Here is a 19,709-nt window from a genome sequence, read left to right as displayed (position 1 = left end):
CTGAAGTTTATGTGTGGGGTCAGGAGGGGTTTACAGTGTGGATGTAGCAGAGCCGCGCGTGTACGAGGTGTACGGAGCGGAGCCGTGTGTGTACGAGGTGTACGGAGCGGAGCCGCGTGTGTACGAGGTGTACGGAGCGGAGCCGCGTGTGTACGAGGTGTATGGAGCGGAGCCGCGTGTGTACGAGGCGTACGGAGCAGAGCCGCGTGTGTACGAGGTGTACGGAGCAGAGCCGCGTGTGTACGAGGTGTACGGAGCAGAGCCGCGTGTGTACGAGGTGTACGGAGCAGAGCCGCGTGTACAAAGTGTACGTAGTGGAGCCGCGTGTGTGCGAGGTGTACGTAACGGAGCCGCATGTGTACCAGGCGTACAGAGCGGAGCTGCGTGTGTACGAGGCGTACGGAGCAGAGCCACGTGTGTACGAGGCGTACGGAGCAGAGCCGCGTGTGTACGAGGCGTACGGAGCAGAGCCGCGTGTGTACGAGGCGTACGGAGAAGAGCCGCGTGTGTACGAGGCGTACGGAGAAGAGCCGCGTGTGTACGAGGTGTACGGAGAAGAGCCGCGTTTGTGTGAGGTGTACGGAGAAGAGCCGCGCGTGTACGAGGCGTACGGAGAAGAGCCGCGTGTGTACGAGGCGTACGGAGCAGAGCCGCGTGTGTACGAGGTGTACGGAGAAGAGCCGCGTTTGTGTGAGGTGTACGGAGAAGAGCCGCGTGTGTGCGAGGTGTACGGAGAAGAGCCGCGTGTGTGCGAGGTGTACGGAGAAGAGCCGTGTGTGTGCGAGGTGTACGGAGCGGAGCAGCGTGTCCCGGATTTCCCCTTTAGTTAATTTTCTTCTTATTTTTTTTATGGAAATTACAGTAAAATGTCCCCAATCCCATTTTGTCTTCTCCCAATCCATAATGCTGGGGTAAGATTATCTCTACAGAAACCCCTGTGCAGGAATGTTAGGGCTCCAGCTACATCACATCTATTATACAGAGAATAGCGCCATCTCCATAGCTCTGTACACAAGGACATAGAGATCAGACAAGGTCCTCATATTCAGGCAGCTTCTATTTTACTCCAACCCTCTTTGTAAGAACAAGATCAGAGTCTCATTATACCAAGCAGAGAAGCTCCAGGGACAAAGACCCCGTCTGGTTCTAATGTTAGGGTGAACACTTTGGTATGTTCACTAGTTGCCTGCTCCTGGCCTAATGGATATGATCAAGTGCATGCAAGAAAGAATAACATCAGACACACACAAAGTCGGATGTAAGCTCTCCTTGATCAGCTAGGGCACAGCTCCAAGTGTCCTTTATTCAACTCCAACATAGATTTATATAAACTCTGTATATGGGCTCGGTTAGCCCCAGAATGTGAGTAACCAGATGTATTGATAGGTTAGTCCATGGGGCGTGGTCCATGAGGTCATCAAGGGGTGTGATACATGAGGTCATCAGGGGGCATAGTCCATGAGGTCATCAGGGCGAGATGACCTGGCCTCCACAGTCACCAGACCTGAACCCAATCGAGATGGTTTGGGGTGAGCTGGACCGCAGAGTGAAGGCTAAGGGGCCAACAAGTGCTAAGCATCTCTGGGAACTCCTTCAAGATTGTTGGAAGACCATTTCCAGTGACTACCTCTTGAAGCTCATCAAGAGAATGCCAAGAGTGTGCAAAGCAGTCATCAAAGCAAAAGGTGGCTACTTTGAAGAACCTAGAATATAAGACATATTTTCAGTTGTTTCACACTTTTTTGTTAAGTATATAATTCCACATGTGTTAATTCATAGTTTTGATGCCTTCAGTGTGATTGTACAATTTTCATAGTCATGAAAATACAGAAAAATCTTTAAATGAGAAGGTGTGTCCAAACTTTTGGTCTGTACTGTATATCCAAAGGAAATTAGCACAACAAACACAAACTCGCATACACCTACTCTGACTGCCTAGTTGGGGGCTGTAAAAGACTGAAGGGGGCCTAGCTTTTCTATATCTGCAGAATAACTAACCTCTTGAGCTAGGAAAGTGGGCACTGATGTTTCTACTCCTTTCTCGATCATCTTCCTTACACAAGGAAGAACACAAACAATAATAGCTGCAATAATTTAGACGACAAGGATAACAACGTCTATCTGAGCTAGCCACCTCTGCCATCCATTCATCCACGAAAAATATTGGTCCCAAGTATCTTCTACACCTGAATTCCTTTTTAATTCTTTTTGTAGAGAATTCAGCTTTTTTTATGGCTACTGTAACCTTCCCGGTGGGACCTGTATTATCTGGAATATAGGTACAACATGCAGATTTCATCATTTTGCAAACACCTCCTTTTTCTGCTAATATCATGTCAAGGGCCATTCTGTTTTGAAACGCCATTATCGATGTAGGGCCTAGTTGGTCTGCTAAACCTTGAAGAGCTTCTCTAGTGTAATTTACAAATCTCTGTTGATTATAATAGATGTAATTGATCCAGTCTACATTTTTATTTATGGTCACTAGCAGGGGTGTACATAGAAGTCATGGTGCCCCATAGCAGAAGCTCTAATTGGGCCCCCCCTCCAAAAAAATAAATATTTGTCTGTGTCACAGAAGAGCCGATCTCATAACTTTCCAGCCTTTACATAGTAATTTACCTCCTTCTGAAGTCGTAGATTCCTCCTTCATTGCCCCCATAAAGTATGATGCCAACAAAAGTGCCCCCCAAACAGTATGATACCCCTATGGTGCATTCCTCCACATGCACAGTATAATGACCCTATTGTACCCCACTTCAACTCCCACGGCAAAGTATGGTGACCCTAACACAGTATAATCCCCCAACTGTGAACCCCACAGAGCCCTCCATACACTCTCATGGCCCCACACAGCCCTCCAAACAGTATAATGGCCCCCACACAGCCCTCCAAACAGTATAATGACCCCACACAAACATTCACATTGTATAATTGCTTTCATACAGTATAATGGCCCCCCACATAGCCCTCAAAATATTATAATGGCCCCACATAGCCTTCCATATAGTATAATGCACCACCAATAATCTTCCATATAGTATAATGCTCCCCCATAATCCTCCATATAGTATAATGCTCCCCCCATAAACCTCCATATAGTATAATGCGCCCCCCATAATCCTCCATATAGTATAATGAACTTCCCATGGTCCTCCATAGAATATAATGCACTCCCCATAGTCCTCCATACAGTATATTACACACCCCATAGGGTAAAATGCAGCACCCATATAGTATAATGCACGTCACAGTCCTGCAGTATTATGGGCACCACGTACTCACTGATTTTAAAATACCGTATATTTTAAATAAGCCGACCCGAATATAAGCCGAGGCCCCTAATTTTACCACATAAAAATGGGAAAACCTATTGACTTGAGTATAAGCCTAGGGTGGGAAATGCAGCAGCTACTGGTAAATTTACCCATCCTCCTATGTGTGGCCCCCTCAATCCCACAATCCCTGGTATGTGTGGCCCCCACAATCCCTGGTATGTGTAGCCCCCTCAATCCCACAATCCCTGGTATGTGTGGCCCCCTCAATCCCACAATCCCTGGTATGTGTGGCCCCCTCAATCCCACAATCCCTGGTATGTGTGGCCCCCTCAATCCCACAATCCCTGGTATGTGTGGCCCCCTCAATCCCACAATCCCTGGTATGTGTGGCCCCCTCAATCCCACAATCCCTGGTATGTGTAGCCTCCTCAATCCCCCAATTCTGGTATGTGTGGCCTCCTCAACCCCTCAATCCTGGTATGTGTGGCCTACTCAACCCCCCAATCCTGGTATGTGTGGCCTCCTCAATCCCCAAATCCTGGTATGTGTGGCCTCCTCAACCCCCCAATCCTGGTATGTGTGGCCTTTTCAATCCCCAAATCCTGGTATGTGTGGCCTCCTCAATCCCAAAATCCTGGTATGTGTGGCCTCCTCAACCCCCCCAATCCTGGTATGTGTGGCCTCCTCAATCCCCCATTCCTGGTATGTGTGGCCTCCTCAACCCCCAATCCTGGTATGTGTGGCCTCCTCAAACCTCCATTCCTGGTATGTGTGGCCTCCTCAATCCCCAAATCCTGGTATGTGTGGCCTCCTCAATCCCCAAATCCTGGTATGTGTGGCCTCCTCAATCCCCCATTCCTGGTATGTGTGGCCTTCTCAATCCCCCATTCTTGGTATGTGTGGCCTCCTCTATCCAAGTATCCTGGTATGTGTGGCCTCCTCAATCCCCTAATCCCTGGTATGTGTGGCCTCCTCAATCCCCTAATCCCTGGTATGTGTGGCCTCCTCAATCCCCAAATCCTGGTAAGTATGGCCTCCTCAATCCTCCATTCCTGGTATGTGTGGCCTCCTCAATCCCCCATTCCTGGTATGTGTGTCCTCCTCAATCCAAGTATCCTGGTATGTGTGGCTTCCTCATACCCCCAATCACTGCACACATAAAACAATAAACACTTATACTCACCTTCCTTCCTCACCTCTACTCCAGCACTGAGTCCTGTCAGCAGCAGCTCATGTCGGCATCTGAGCTGCGCGCGCTCTCAGAAGCCGAGGTGAGCTGCTGCAGCTGCTGCCGGTGTTAGAACTCTCCTGTTAGGTTTCTTCTATCTTGCTGGTCACATGACCTTTTTTGCCTATTTAGTCCTGCTCCGCCCTCCTGGCATTGCTGGACTTCATTGTATTTCTACTCTTAAGTTAGCCTGGTGCTTAGTTACCTTTCTCTGTCAGTATGTTCTATGTTGTGTGTTTGTCTTTTACTGCTACAATTTCTGCTAGGAGGTGTCCAACTTTATCCCAGTCCCTAGTTCATGTAGGGATCCCTCCCTTGCTTCTATAGGTCTTCGTACAGACTAGCCGAGGACTTTAGCGGGTCTGATTGCAGGATCAGGTTCCCCGTTACATCGTAGGGATCTAGCTTAGTCCTATTGTAGGGACAGATTTCCTTTCTTTCCTTAGTGCTTGTAGCAGATCATAACAGTAAGTCCAGCCCAAAAATATCTCTAAGGAAAGACTTCCAGTTTCCATCATGGTGTCGGTTCAGGATTTGGCTCAACGCCTGCAGGGACTCTCTCTGGAGGTGGCCGAGCTCCAACAACACGTGAGTAGCTGTTCTGGAGCACATTTTGTGGAGCCAAAGGTACGTTTGCCTGATTTATTTTTTGGTGATCAAGAAGAATTTTTTTCCTTTAAAAATGCTTGTTTGTTGTATTTTCGTTTGAGACCCAGATTCTCTGGTGATGAATCACAGCGCATAGGGTTCATAATGTCACTTTTGCGCAAAGAACCTCAGGGATGGGCCTTTTCTCTCCAACCTAGTGATCCATGCTTTAGATCAGTGGATAGTTTTTTTTCTGCTTTGGGTTTGTTGTATGATGATCCTGATCGTGTCTCATCAGCTGAAACTGAATTGAGACGTTTGAGGCAGGGATCAGGTAATGTGGAAAAATATTGTTCTCACTTCCGTCGGTGGTCTGCCCAGGTGGGGTGGAACGATTCTGCTTTGAAAAGTTTGTTTCTTGCGGGGCTAGGTGAAAGGGTTAAGGATTTGCTGATTGCTTATCCCACACCTGGAAACTTGCAGGAGGCAATGCAATTAGCTATACGGGTGGACAGGAGACTGCGTGCAAGGGTTAATGAGAGTAAATCCTCTGCTATGTCAGCTCTGAGTCTTGAGAGGGTCTGTACTGACACTGGAGAGCCGATGGAGATTGGGGCGATGGCACCCCGCTCTCAGGAAAAAGACCGCAGATCTTCTGAAGGTTTGTGCTTTTATTGCGGAAAATCTGACCATTTTATTAGGAACTGTGTGCTGCGTATGAACAAAGAAAAAAAAAAGGTCAGTTATGCCCGTATTGCCTGTTTAAATTCTAAGGGGGTATTTCTTTCTGCTACTACTGCTGCTCAGGAAGAATTAATTGAATTTCGGATATTTGTGGATTGTGGTTCTACTCTGAATGTGATTGATGGGGGATTCTTGGAAAAACTTAAATTAAAACCCAAACCTTTATCATCCCCTATTGCTGTGGTTTCTGTCGATGGCTCCCCCTTGAAGAGTGTTACTCACAAGGTCTGTGAATTTCCCCTCACTATTAATGGTATTCACCAAGAAAATTTGGATTTGGTGGTATTAAATAATTTGCCTTCTCCAGTAATTTTGGGGTTACCCTGGTTAAAATTGCACAATCCTGTACTGGATTGGTCTACCAATGAAATTAAGTCCTGGAGCCCTAAGTGTTATGACAAGTGTTGTAATGGACGTATTGCTGCGGTGGAAAAAGGGGAATTACCTGTACCTATTCAGGATTTTTGGAGAGTTTTTTCTGAGGAGGAGTCACAAATTTTGCCTCCCCATAGAGACTATGATTGTACCATTGAATTTGTCCCTGGAGCGACTCTTCCTAAAAGGCGTTTATTTAATCTTACTATTCCTGAGAGAAAGGCTTTGGAGGAATACATACAGACAAGCTTGGCCGCCGGTCACATTAGGCCTTCCAAGTCTCCTGTGGCTGATGAATTTTTTTTTGTTAAAAAAAAGGACGGCGGTTTACGTCCTTGTCTGGATTTTCGTGAGATTAATAAAATTACTGTACGCAATCCTTACCCACTGCCATTGATTCCTGATTTGTTTAACCAGTTAGTGGGGGCCAAGTGGTTCTCTAAAATTGATCTCCGGGGGGCATACAATTTGTTGCGCATGAAGGAGGGTGATGAATGGAAGACTGCTTTTAACACTCCCTTGGGTCATTTTGAGAATCTGGTTATGCCTTTTGGTCTTACCAATGCTCCTGCATTTTTTCAGAATCTTATTAATGACATCCTTAGACCTTTGATCGGCAAAAATGTGGTTGTGTATTTGGATGACATTTTGATTTATTCACCGGATCTGGAGTCTCATTGGCGGAGCGTACGTGAGGTATTACAGTTGTTAATTGACAATTCGCTTTTTGCTAAGCTGGAGAAATGTGAGTTCACTGTACAGAGAATTAGTTTTTTGGGCTACATTATCTCCAGCGAGGGCTTTGAGATGGACCCTGTGAAGGTTCAGGCGGTTCAGGAATGGCCTAGGCCTATTGGTTTGAAATCGATACAGAGGTTTTTGGGTTTCGCCAATTATTACAGAAAATTCATAAAAAATTTTTCTATTATTGTCAAACCACTGACCGATCTCACCAGGAAAGGTGCTAATGCGGTTCAGTGGACTACTGAGGCCATTGAAGCTTTTGTGTTTCTAAAAGAGGTTCAGCTCTGCTCCCATCCTTATGCAGCCTGATGTGACTAAGCCGTTTTTGGTTGAGGTTGATGCTTCCTCTGTGGGGGTCGGTGCCGTGTTGTCTCAGAAAAACAAGGATGGAGTACATCCCTGTGCTTTTTTTACAAAAAAATTTTCTGAGACTGAACTTAATTACGATATTGGTAATCGGGAATTGCTGGCTATTAAACTCGCATTTGAACACTGGCGTCATCTCTTGGAAGGGGAGGAGTCCTGAGGAGATAATTTGCATATTCCCACTGCATTTTGGGGTAAGTGAAGAGTCTCCGCGAGCTCAAAGAACACTGGATTTTGGCTGTTGGAGCTGAAAAGAGGACATCGGTAAACCAGGGGAGGAGTCCTGAGGAGATAATTTGCATATTCTCACTGCATTTTGGGGTAAGTGAAGAGTCTCCGCGAGCTCAAAGAACACTGGATTTTGGCTGTTGGAGCTGAAAAGAGGACATCGGTAAACCAGGGGAGGAGTCCTGAGGAGATAATTTGCATATTCCCACTGCATTTTGGGGTAAGTGAAGAGTCTCCGCGAGCTCAAAGAACACTGGATTTTGGCTGTTGGAGCTGAAAAGAGGACATCGGTAAACCAGGGGAGGAGTCCTGAGGAGATAATTTGCATATTCCCACTGCATTTTGGGGTAAGTGAAGAGTCTCCGCGAGCTCAAAGAACACTGGATTTTGGCTGTTGGAGCTGAAAAGAGGACATCGATAAACCAGGGGAGGAGTCCTGAGGAGATAATTTGCATATTCCCACTGCATTTTGGGGTAAGTGAAGAGTCTCCGCGAGCTCAAAGAACACTGGATTTTGACTGTTGGAGCTGAAAAGAGGACATCGGTAAACCAGGGGAGGAGTCCTGAGGAGATAATTTGCATATTCCCACTGCATTTTGGGGTAAGTGAAGAGTCTCCGCGAGCTCAAAGAACACTGGATTTTGGCTGTTGGAGCTGAAAAGAGGACATCGGTAAACCAGGGGAGGAGTCCTGAGGAGATAATTTGCATATTCCCACTGCATTTTCGGGTAAGTGAAGAGTCTCCGCGAGCTCAAAGAACACTGGATTTTGGCTGTTGGAGCTGAAAAGAGGACATCGGTAAACCAGGGGAGGAGTCCTGAGGAGATAATTTGCATATTCCCACTGCATTTTGGGGTAAGTGAAGAGTCTCCGTGAGCTCAAAGAACACTGGATTTTGGCTGTTGGAGCTGAAAAGAGGACATCGATAAACCAGGGGAGGAGTCCTGAGGAGATAATTTGCACATTCCCACTGCATTTTGGGGTAAGTGAAGAGTCTCCGCGAGCTCAAAGAACACTGGATTTTGGCTGTTGGAGCTGAAAAGAGGACATCGGTAAACCAGGGGAGGAGTCCTGAGGAGATAATTTGCATATTCCCACTGCATTTTGGGGTAAGTGAAGAGTCTCCGCGAGCTCAAAGAACACTGGATTTTGGCTGTTGGAGCTGAAAAGAGGACATCGATAAACCAGGGGAGGAGTCCTGAGGAGATAATTTGCATATTCCCACTGCATTTTGGGGTAAGTGAAGAGTCTCCGCGAGCTCAAAGAACACTGGATTTTGGCTGTTGGAGCTGAAAAGAGGACATCGGTAAACCAGGGGAGGAGTCCTGAGGAGATAATTTGCATATTCCCACTGCATTTTGGGGTAAGTGAAGAGTCTCCGCGAGCTCAAAGAACACTGGATTTTGGCTGTTGGAGCTGAAAAGAGGACATCGATAAACCAGGGGAGGAGTCCTGAGGAGATAATTTGCACATTCCCACTGCATTTTGGGGTAAGTGAAGAGTCTCCGCGAGCTCAAAGAACACTGGATTTTGGCTGTTGGAGCTGAAAAGAGGACATCGGTAAACCAGGGGAGGAGTCCTGAGGAGATAATTTGCATATTCCCACTGCATTTTGGGGCAAGTGAAGAGTCTCCGCGAGCTCAAAGAACACTGGATTTTGGCTGTTGGAGCTGAAAAGAGGACATCGGTAAACCAGGGGAGGAGTCCTGAGGAGATAATTTGCATATTCCCACTGCATTTTGGGGTAAGTGAAGAGTCTCCGCGAGCTCAAAGAACACTGGATTTTGGCTGTTGGAGCTGAAAAGAGGACATCGATAAACCAGGGGAGGAGTCCTGAGGAGATAATTTGCATATTCCCACTGCATTTTGGGGTAAGTGAAGAGTCTCCGCGAGCTCAAAGAACACTGGATTTTGACTGTTGGAGCTGAAAAGAGGACATCGGTAAACCAGGGGAGGAGTCCTGAGGAGATAATTTGCATATTCCCACTGCATTTTGGGGTAAGTGAAGAGTCTCCGCGAGCTCAAAGAACACTGGATTTTGGCTGTTGGAGCTGAAAAGAGGACATCGGTAAACCAGGGGAGGAGTCCTGAGGAGATAATTTGCATATTCCCACTGCATTTTCGGGTAAGTGAAGAGTCTCCGCGAGCTCAAAGAACACTGGATTTTGGCTGTTGGAGCTGAAAAGAGGACATCGGTAAACCAGGGGAGGAGTCCTGAGGAGATAATTTGCATATTCCCACTGCATTTTGGGGTAAGTGAAGAGTCTCCGCGAGCTCAAAGAACACTGGATTTTGGCTGTTGGAGCTGAAAAGAGGACATCGGTAAACCAGGGGAGGAGTCCTGAGGAGATAATTTGCATATTCCCACTGCATTTTGGGGTAAGTGAAGAGTCTCCGCGAGCTCAAAGAACACTGGATTTTGGCTGTTGGAGCTGAAAAGAGGACATCGGTAAACCAGGGGAGGAGTCCTGAGGAGATAATTTGCATATTCCCACTGCATTTTGGGGTAAGTGAAGAGTCTCCGCGAGCTCAAAGAACACTGGATTTTGGCTGTTGGAGCTGAAAAGAGGACATCGGTAAACCAGGGGAGGAGTCCTGAGGAGATAATTTGCATATTCCCACTGCATTTTGGGGTAAGTGAAGAGTCTCCGCGAGCTCAAAGAACACTGGATTTTGGCTGTTGGAGCTGAAAAGAGGACATCGATAAACCAGGGGAGGAGTCCTGAGGAGATAATTTGCATATTCCCACTGCATTTTGGGGTAAGTGAAGAGTCTCCGCGAGCTCAAAGAACACTGGATTTTGGCTGTTGGAGCTGAAAAGAGGACATCGATAAACCAGGGGAGGAGTCCTGAGGAGATAATTTGCATATTCCCACTGCATTTTGGGGTAAGTGAAGAGTCTCCGCGAGCTCAAAGAACACTGGATTTTGGCTGTTGGAGCTGAAAAGAGGACATCGGTAAACCAGGGGAGGAGTCCTGAGGAGATAATTTGCATATTCCCACTGCATTTTGGGGTAAGTGAAGAGTCTCCGCGAGCTCAAAGAACACTGGATTTTGGCTGTTGGAGCTGAAAAGAGGACATCGGTAAACCAGGGGAGGAGTCCTGAGGAGATAATTTGCATATTCCCACTGCATTTTGGGGTAAGTGAAGAGTCTCCGCGAGCTCAAAGAACACTGGATTTTGGCTGTTGGAGCTGAAAAGAGGACATCGGTAAACCAGGGGAGGAGTCCTGAGGAGATAATTTGCATATTCCCACTGCATTTTGGGGCAAGTGAAGAGTCTCCGCGAGCTCAAAGAACACTGGATTTTGGCTGTTGGAGCTGAAAAGAGGACATCGATAAACCAGGGGAGGAGTCCTGAGGAGATAATTTGCATATTCCCACTGCATTTTGGGGTAAGTGAAGAGTCTCCGCGAGCTCAAAGAACACTGGATTTTGGCTGTTGGAGCTGAAAAGAGGACATCGATAAACCAGGGGAGGAGTCCTGAGGAGATAATTTGCATATTCCCACTGCATTTTGGGGTAAGTGAAGAGTCTCCGCGAGCTCAAAGAACACTGGATTTTGGCTGTTGGAGCTGAAAAGAGGACATCGGTAAACCAGGGGAGGAGTCCTGAGGAGATAATTTGCATATTCCCACTGCATTTTGGGGTAAGTGAAGAGTCTCCGTGAGCTCAAAGAACACTGGATTTTGGCTGTTGGAGCTGAAAAGAGGACATCGATAAACCAGGGGAGGAGTCCTGAGGAGATAATTTGCACATTCCCACTGCATTTTGGGGTAAGTGAAGAGTCTCCGCGAGCTCAAAGAACACTGGATTTTGGCTGTTGGAGCTGAAAAGAGGACATCGGTAAACCAGGGGAGGAGTCCTGAGGAGATAATTTGCATATTCCCACTGCATTTTGGGGTAAGTGAAGAGTCTCCGCGAGCTCAAAGAACACTGGATTTTGGCTGTTGGAGCTGAAAAGAGGACATCGGTAAACCGCGCGCCGATAGGCGCGCGCATTTTGAAGCTTTTTTTTTAAGCTTTTTTCACTGTTTTCAGAACATTAACAATAAGAACATGGAAGAGTCCAGGAGCCATTTGGTGAGCTGCATATCCTGCTACATGTTCACAGACTTGCCAGTGGAAAAGCCAAACTTCACATGCCAGAAATGCAAGCTTGTGTCCCTGTTGGAGGAAAAGTTGCGAAATCTAGAAGAGAGGTTAACTACCTTGAAAATCATTAAAGAAGGTGAAGAGTTCTTAGACAGAGCAGAATTATCTCTTCATGATTCAGAAAGAGAAGAAATTCGAACTGCACCTGACGAAACAGAGGAATGGAAGCATGTGACCCACAGAAGCAGGAGGATCGAGAGGCAGTCAGCACCCATACTGCTCAGGAACCAGTACCAGGCTCTCTCGCAGGAGAACCATGAAGAAATACAGCAAAATAAGACTTTGCCAGCAATGAATAACCTTGTAAGCCCTCAGAATCCTCCTGGATGGAGAAAGAAGAATGTTGTGAAGAAAAAACGGAGAGTGGTGGTCATGGGGGATTCCCTGTTAAGAGGAACAGAGGCCGCTATCTGCAGACCAGACATAACCTCAAGAGAAATGTGCTGTCTTCCAGGAGCAAAAATTAAAGATGTGTCTGACAGGATATCAAGACTCTTCAGACCTACAGATCACTACCCATTCCTGCTAATACATGTGGGGACAAATGACACCGCAAGAAAGGACCTGGAAACCATCTGCAGTGACTTTGAAGACTTAGGCAAGAAAGTGAAAGAATTGGGAGCGCAGGTGGTCTTCTCATCCATCCTCCCAGTGGATGGCCATGGAACAATGAGGTGGAATAAGATTCTACAGGTGAACAACTGGCTACGTCGATGGTGCCGTCAACAAGGATTTGGATTTCTGGATCACGGAATGAATTACCTATACGATGGACTACTTGCTAGAGATGGGGTGCACCTTACGAAGACTGGAAAACATGTATTTGGAAGTCGCCTTGCTACACTCATCAGAAGAGCTTTAAACTAGAACAATGTGGGAAGGGAAGCAAAAGGCCAGAAAAAGCCATACAGCTGACAAATACTATTGAGATCTCTGCTACTGGAAGTGGAAAGGAAGAACAAAGACAAAACAATTTAAATAATAAAAATATGGGAGGAAGAGAAACCAATCACAAACTAAAATGTTTTTATACAAATGCACAAAGCATGGGCAACAAACAAGGAGAATTGGAACTACTAATGCAGGAAAAGGAATATGATGTCATTGGAATCACTGAAACTTGGTGGGACGATACACATGATTGGAATAAAAGGCTGAAAGGATACAACTTATTTGCAAGAAACAGACTTGATAAACGAGGAGGAGGTGTTGCATTGTATGTTAGAAAAGCGTATATCTGCACAGAGATGGAAGCTTCAGAGACTGGGAGTTCTGTGGAAACTGTTTGGGTAAGAATACAAGGAGAGAACAACGGAAAGGACACCATTGTAGGCATTTACTACAGGCCACCTGGGCAAGCTGAAGATATGGATGAACTCTTTATGTATCAAATGACCAAGTTCTCCAAAAAATATGACGTAGTGGTCATGGGAGATTTCAACTATCCAGACATTTGTTGGGAATCTCTCTCAAGTAAAACTAACAGGTCAAGCAAATTCTTATCCTCTCTTGCTGACAACTTTATCTTCCAAAAGGTAGGGGAGAAAACAAGGGGATCTGCTACTTTGGATCTAATCCTTATAAACAGGGAGGAAATGGTTGAGGAGGTAAAGGTGGCTGGGACCCTAGGAGGCAGCGATCATGCTATTATAGAATTTTGGATAACTAGAGGAGGAAGATATGTGAAGACTCAAACTTCAAGGTTAGATTTTAGAAAGGCAGATTTTAAGAGACTCAGAAAGAGAATAGGAGGGATCCAATGGCTGGATGTCCTTAAGGACAAAAATGTCCAGGAAGGATGGGAAATTTTTAAAAATGAGATTCTCAAAGCACAATCGTTAACAATCCCGAAAAGTAGGAAGAATGGGAAGCATTTAAGGAAACCAGGATGGATGAACACAGAACTTAAACACATGCTAAAAAGAAAGAAAGAAATGTTTATTAAATGGAAAGAGGGAGGCATATCTAAAGAAGATTATAATGCAGTCTGCAGATCCTGCAGGGCACGTATCAGGGTAGCTAAAGCTGACAATGAATTAAGGCTTGCAAGAGATGTCAAAAGCAATAAAAAAGGATTTTGGGGGTATGTCAAAAGTAAAAGAAAAGTCAAAGATGCTATAGGATTTTTACAGGATGAAAATGGAGAAATGGTAAGAGAGGATGTTGAGAAGGCCGAACTTTTTAATTCCTATTTTGCATCTGTTTTCTCTCAGAAAGAAAATGTAACATCAACTGATCTTCACTGTCCTTTTAAAGGAATAGAGGAATCCAAGTTATCTGTAAACAGAAAGATTGTGAGGGAATATTTAGCTAACATAAATGAGTTCAAGTCACCAGGTCCAGATGAATTACACCCCAGAGTACTGAAGGAGATCGTAGAAGAAATTTTAGAACCACTCTCCATAATCTTTGAAAATTCTTGGAGAACAGGAGAAGTCCCAGAAGACTGGAGAAGAGCAAATGTTGTTCCTATCTTCAAAAAGGGGAAGAAGGTGGACCCAGGCAACTATAGGCCGGTGAGTCTGACTTCTATACCAGGAAAGATCTTTGAACAAATTATTAAACAACATGTATGTAAGTACCTGGATAAGAATGAAGTGATTAACCAGAGTCAGCATGGGTTTGTAACTAACAAGTCATGTCAGACTAACTTAATTTCCTTCTATGACAGAATCACTGACTGGGTGGATCAGGGAAATGCTGTAGATATAGTATATCTTGACTTCAGCAAAGCATTTGACAAAGTATCTCACACCATCCTTATTGAAAAAATGACCAAGTATGCAATGGACCAGGCAACTGTTAGGTGGATTCATAACTGGCTTAGTGATCGGACTCAAAGGGTGGTTGTAAATGGCTTCACATCCAGCTGGATGAATGTCTCAAGTGGGGTACCACAGGGCTCCGTCCTGGGACCTGTATTGTTCAACATCTTTATCAATGATTTAGATGAAGGAATTGAGGGTAAACTGATTAAATTTGCTGATGACACAAAGCTAGGAGGGATAGCTAATACTAGAGAAGAGAGAGAGAGGATTCAAAAAGACCTAAATAAACTGGAGCAGTGGGCAGCAACCAACAGAATGGTTTTTAACAGGGAAAAATGCAAAGTACTACATCTGGGCAATAAAAATGAAAAAAGCATATACAGAATGGGAGGAATAGAGCTAAGCAACAGTACATGTGAAAAAGACTTAGGTATACTAATAGATCATAGACTGAACATGAGTCAACAGTGTGATGCAGCAGCAAAAAAGGCAAATACAATTCTGGGATGTATTAACAGAAGCATACAGTCTAGATCACGTGAAGTCATTATCGGTCTTTACTCCTCTTTGGTCAGACCTCATCTGGAATACTGTGTACAGTTTTGGGCACCACATTTTAAAAAAGACATAGACAAACTGGAGCAAGTTCAGAGAAGAGCGACCAGAATGGTGACTGGTCTGCAAACCATGTCCTATGAGGAACGGTTGCAGGATTTGGGAATGTTTAGCTTGCAAAAAAGAAGACTGAGAGGAGACTTAATAGCTGCCTACAAATATGTCAAGGGCTGTCACATTGTAGAAGGATCATCTTTATTCTCATTTGCACAAGGAAAGACTAGAAGCAATGGGATGAAACTAAATGGGAGGAGACGCAGATTAGATATTAGAAAAAACTTTTTGACAGTTAGGGTGATTAATGAGTGGAACAGGCTGCCACGAGAGGTGGTGAGTTCCCCTTCAATGGACGTCTTCAAACAGAGGCTGGACAGACATCTGTCTGAGATGATCTAGTGAATCCTGCTTTGAGCAGGGGGTTGGACTAGATGACCCAGGAGGTCCCTTCCAACTCTACCATTCTATGATTCTAAGGTGCTGAATTTCCCATTCAGGTTTTCACTGATCATAAAAATCTGATCTATCTTGATGCTGCCAAGCGCTTGAATGCCCGTCAGGCTAGGTGGGCACTTTTTTTCTCGCGGTTTAATTTTTCCGTTACTTACATCCCGGGTACCAAGAATGTTAAAGCTGATGCTTTGTCTCGCAGCTTTTGTCCCATGGTCGGTGCTGAGGAGGAAGGGAGCATTTTACAAGAAGGTGTTGTGATTGCTGCATTGGACTCCGTTTTGGAAGATGAGATTCTTAAAGCACAGGAGAATGCCCCATCTAACACTCCCCATGGGAGGTTGTTTGTGCCTAGGACCTTTAGGAGAGATTTGTTTGTTGAGTGTCATGAGTCTCGGTTGGCAGGTCATCCAGGAATTTCTGAGACCAAGAGACTTGTGGGTCGCAGTTTTTGGTGGCCTGGATGGCAGAAGGAAGTCATTAAGTGGGTGCGTCAATGTACGGTGTGTGCTAGATCTAAGTCTTCTCATACTCCTGCAGCGGGGTTGCTTTGCCCTCTGGAGGTTCCTAGTGCACCTTGGACACATCTGGCTATGGACTTTATTACTGACCTTCCCTCCTCTGAGGGTTTCACAGTCATCTGGGTGGTCGTGGACCGTTTTAGCAAGATGTGTCACTTGGTTCCTTTCATCAAACTGCCCTGCGCTAAGACACTCGCTAAGGCCTTTGTCAAGGAAATTGTCAGACTACATGGCGTTCTTACTGACATTGTTTCGGATAGGGGACCTCAGTTCGTGGCTCGTTTTTGACGTGCTTTTTGTGACAGGTTGGGAGTTCATTTGTCGTTTTCATCCGGATATCATCCTGAGTCTAATGGCCAGACAGAAAGGAAGAATCAGGATGTTGAGCAGTTCTTGCGTTGTTTTGTGGCAGACAATCAGGAGGGGTGGTCTGAGTTTCTGCCACTTGCTGAGTTTGCTCTTAACAACCATACATCCTCTTCTGCTGGTTGTTCGCCTTTTTTTTGTTGTTCTGGGAGACATCCGTCTTTTGGGTCATTCACCAAATTGGTATCGGCTGTGCCTGAGGAGGAGAGTTTTTCCGGTGATTTGGAGAGAGTTTGGACGGATGTGCGTGGTAATCTTCAGGAGGCTAACAAAAAATCTAAGAGGTACTTTGATAGGAAACGGCAAGAGGTTTTGTTTGCTATTGGTGACATGGTTTGGTTGTCCTCTAAGAATCTGCGGTTGAGGATTCCTTCTAAAAAATTGGGTCCCAAGTTTGTAGGGCCCTTTAAGGTGCTTCAGGTAGTTAACCAATCTGCTGTTAGGTTGGAGGTTCCTACCTCCTGGAAGATTAATCCGGTGTTTCATGTTTCTCTGTTGAAAAGAGCTTTTTTGTCGGATGGAGACGCCTCTGCCACTGTTCCTCCGGTGGTGGAGGACGGGGAATACGAAATTTCCCGCATCCTAAATTCTAGACGTTATAGAGGGAGTTTGCAGTATCTTGCCGCTTGGAAGGGTTTCGGACCCGAGGATAACTCATGGGTGAGGGCGGATGATGTTTCTGCTTCCAGACTTGTCAGAGCGTTTCACAAGAGGTTTCCTGATAAGCCTGGGCCTAGGGGATCCGGAGGATCCTCTTAGAAGAGGGGGTACTGTTAGAACTCTCCTGTTAGGTTTCTTCTATCTTGCTGGTCACATGACCTTTTTTGCCTATTTAGTCCTGCTTCGCCCTCCTGGCCTTGCTGGACTTCATTGTATTTCTACTCTTAAGTTAGCCTGGTGCTTAGTTACCTTTCTCTGTCAGTTTAGCTTGGTCTTCGGACCTTTATGTTCTATGTTGTGTGTTTGTCTTTTACTGCTACAATTTCTGCTAGGAGGTGTCCAACTTTATCCCAGTCCCTAGTTCATGTAGGGATCCCTCCCTTGCTTCTATAGGTCTTCGTACAGACTAGCCGAGGACTTTAGCGGGTCTGATCGCAGGATCAGGTTCCCCGTTACATGGTAGGGATCTAGCTTAGTTCTATTGTAGGGACAGATTTTCTTTCTCTCCTTAGTGCTTGTAGCAGATCATAACAGCCGGCACATTCACTCCTCTCCACACCGGGACTATGGGCGTGGAGAAGCGTGAATATGCTTTCTCTTTAGCGGCGGCCACTGACAGCAGGAGCCGGGGCTCAGCGCTCCTCCGTGCCCGCTGCTAAAGAGAATGAATATTCCATCTTCTCCACGCCCATGGGAGTGGAGAAGAGGGAATATTCATGTCTCTTTAGCAGCGGGCACACGTGATAGCTGCAGCAGCGGCTACAGCGTGTGCCCCGCTGCTCCACTGCCGCAACCCGCTCCTCTGCCGCTGCAACCTCCTACTCACCTATCCTCCTCGTTCCCACACTGCTTGGGGCCCCCTCCAGCCACGGGCCCCATAGCAGTGGCATGGTCTGCCGCCATTGGCGGTATGCCACTGGTCACTAGGGGTAAGATAAATGATTCGAAACCTGCTTTGACTTGATCTCTGGCTTTAAATTCATCCGGTACCCCCCTTGGAACCCCTATAGCATCAGTATAAATGTGGGGGTCGAAACTGCCTTTGGGTTCCGAAATGGTTTCCCTTTTTGTCCTGTGGAGATCTTCTGAAGTTAGGGCTTCCCTACCTTCTGCTGCTATGTAGAAGGGCATTATGGCTTTGGCTAGTGTACATTCTCCTATCCATTCTCCTTCTAAATGAGTTCTGATCTTCATGTCTCCACATATCCAGAAAACATCAGAAATAGACTGGGTTTGGTTGATCAGATCTCCTCTGGTTGCATTACTATATCTGCTGCAATAGCCCTTTGTGAAATTACCCAAAAATGTGCTCCCTTCAGTACTGGTATAACAGGTGTATTTTCCCAGGTATATGGTAATGCCTTGACCCGGGTTAGGTGTTTCTGTGACTATGGGGTACTTCTTTTTCCAGTTTTTGCAATTCATTCCGTCAAGGGATTTGTTAGTGAACAGACTCAGAAAACATTTTTCCACATCTGGGGGTAGGTCTAGAGGGACAGATCCCAAGTGGGGTCTCGCTCCTGCACAGACAAAGCAATTGGATTTATTATATTGATTGGCTGTATATTTCATCCACTTCAACCATAAGGTGGTCTCAGTGTACCCCGTTTCAACGGCAAGAATATCTTCAAATGTGGGATTTGCAACGGCTATCATTTTGTTACATTTTTGGATATGGAACATTATGGAGTTTGAGTGTGTATTATTATCTTTCGTTGACATTTCTTTTATGTCCGCTAATTTGAACATACCCTGCTGGGCACAACTGGCACACACACCATATACATGTGTACCCAGCAGATAGGTGCCCTAGGTTGAGGGTTCTCCAGGTTGAGGACTAAAGGATTACATTGCCTGATGGTATCACAAGGCTTAAGAACTTTTGTATGAGAAAGTGTCATCCTAGTGAGTAGGGATTTACCCTGTGGATCTTGTTTATTTAAGGCTGTGTTTGGTCTATACCCCCAATCTTCACCAGTGTTCCACCCTACCCCCCTCCATGAACTACAAGTTTGTCCCCATCCATCTCCCGTAACACATATATATTGTTGCACTGATCTCAGCTGTGCCGGTTGACTCATTGCGGAGGGTGAGGAAACCCATTGAGTATCACACTGTACTACATCACAATAATCAAATTTGAAAGCAGCAACGTGTGCTGTGGTGTTATAGCAGAACGTGATCACCCCCCTTGCTTGGGTGATTGCGACCTGTTGTGCTCCTACAAATGAGTATAGAATGGCACAACACACAAAGTAAAGGATATGCAACATTATGTAGAAGGTTCTGATGGAGGCATGAACTTCTTACAGTGGGAAGCGTGTATCCACCTCGGTCTTCCTTCAAGTTTGACTGAAGTAGGAGTGGTCAGGAGCACTTGATAGGGACCCTCAAATCTCAACTCCAGGGATGTCTTTCTGGTGAACTTCTTTACCAGCATGTATTCACCAGGTTAGAAAGTGTGAGTACCATCACTGAAATCTGGATCTGGAATCAATGACAAAACTCGTGCATGTGTTACTGACAATTCTTTAGTGAGGGCAATGATATAATTTACAAGAGTATCACTTCCTAAGGCTAGCTGTTGTAGCGGAAGTGTTGCGAGGAGAGGTCACTGCTTGAAGTA

The sequence above is a fragment of the Phyllobates terribilis genome, unplaced genomic scaffold (assembly GCF_046119375.1).
Source record: "Phyllobates terribilis strain yellow unplaced genomic scaffold, ASM4611937v1 Scaffold_285__1_contigs__length_2463970, whole genome shotgun sequence".
In the NCBI taxonomy this organism is placed as follows: Eukaryota; Metazoa; Chordata; class Amphibia; order Anura; family Dendrobatidae; genus Phyllobates; species Phyllobates terribilis.
This window is presented reverse-complemented; position numbering follows the sequence as displayed.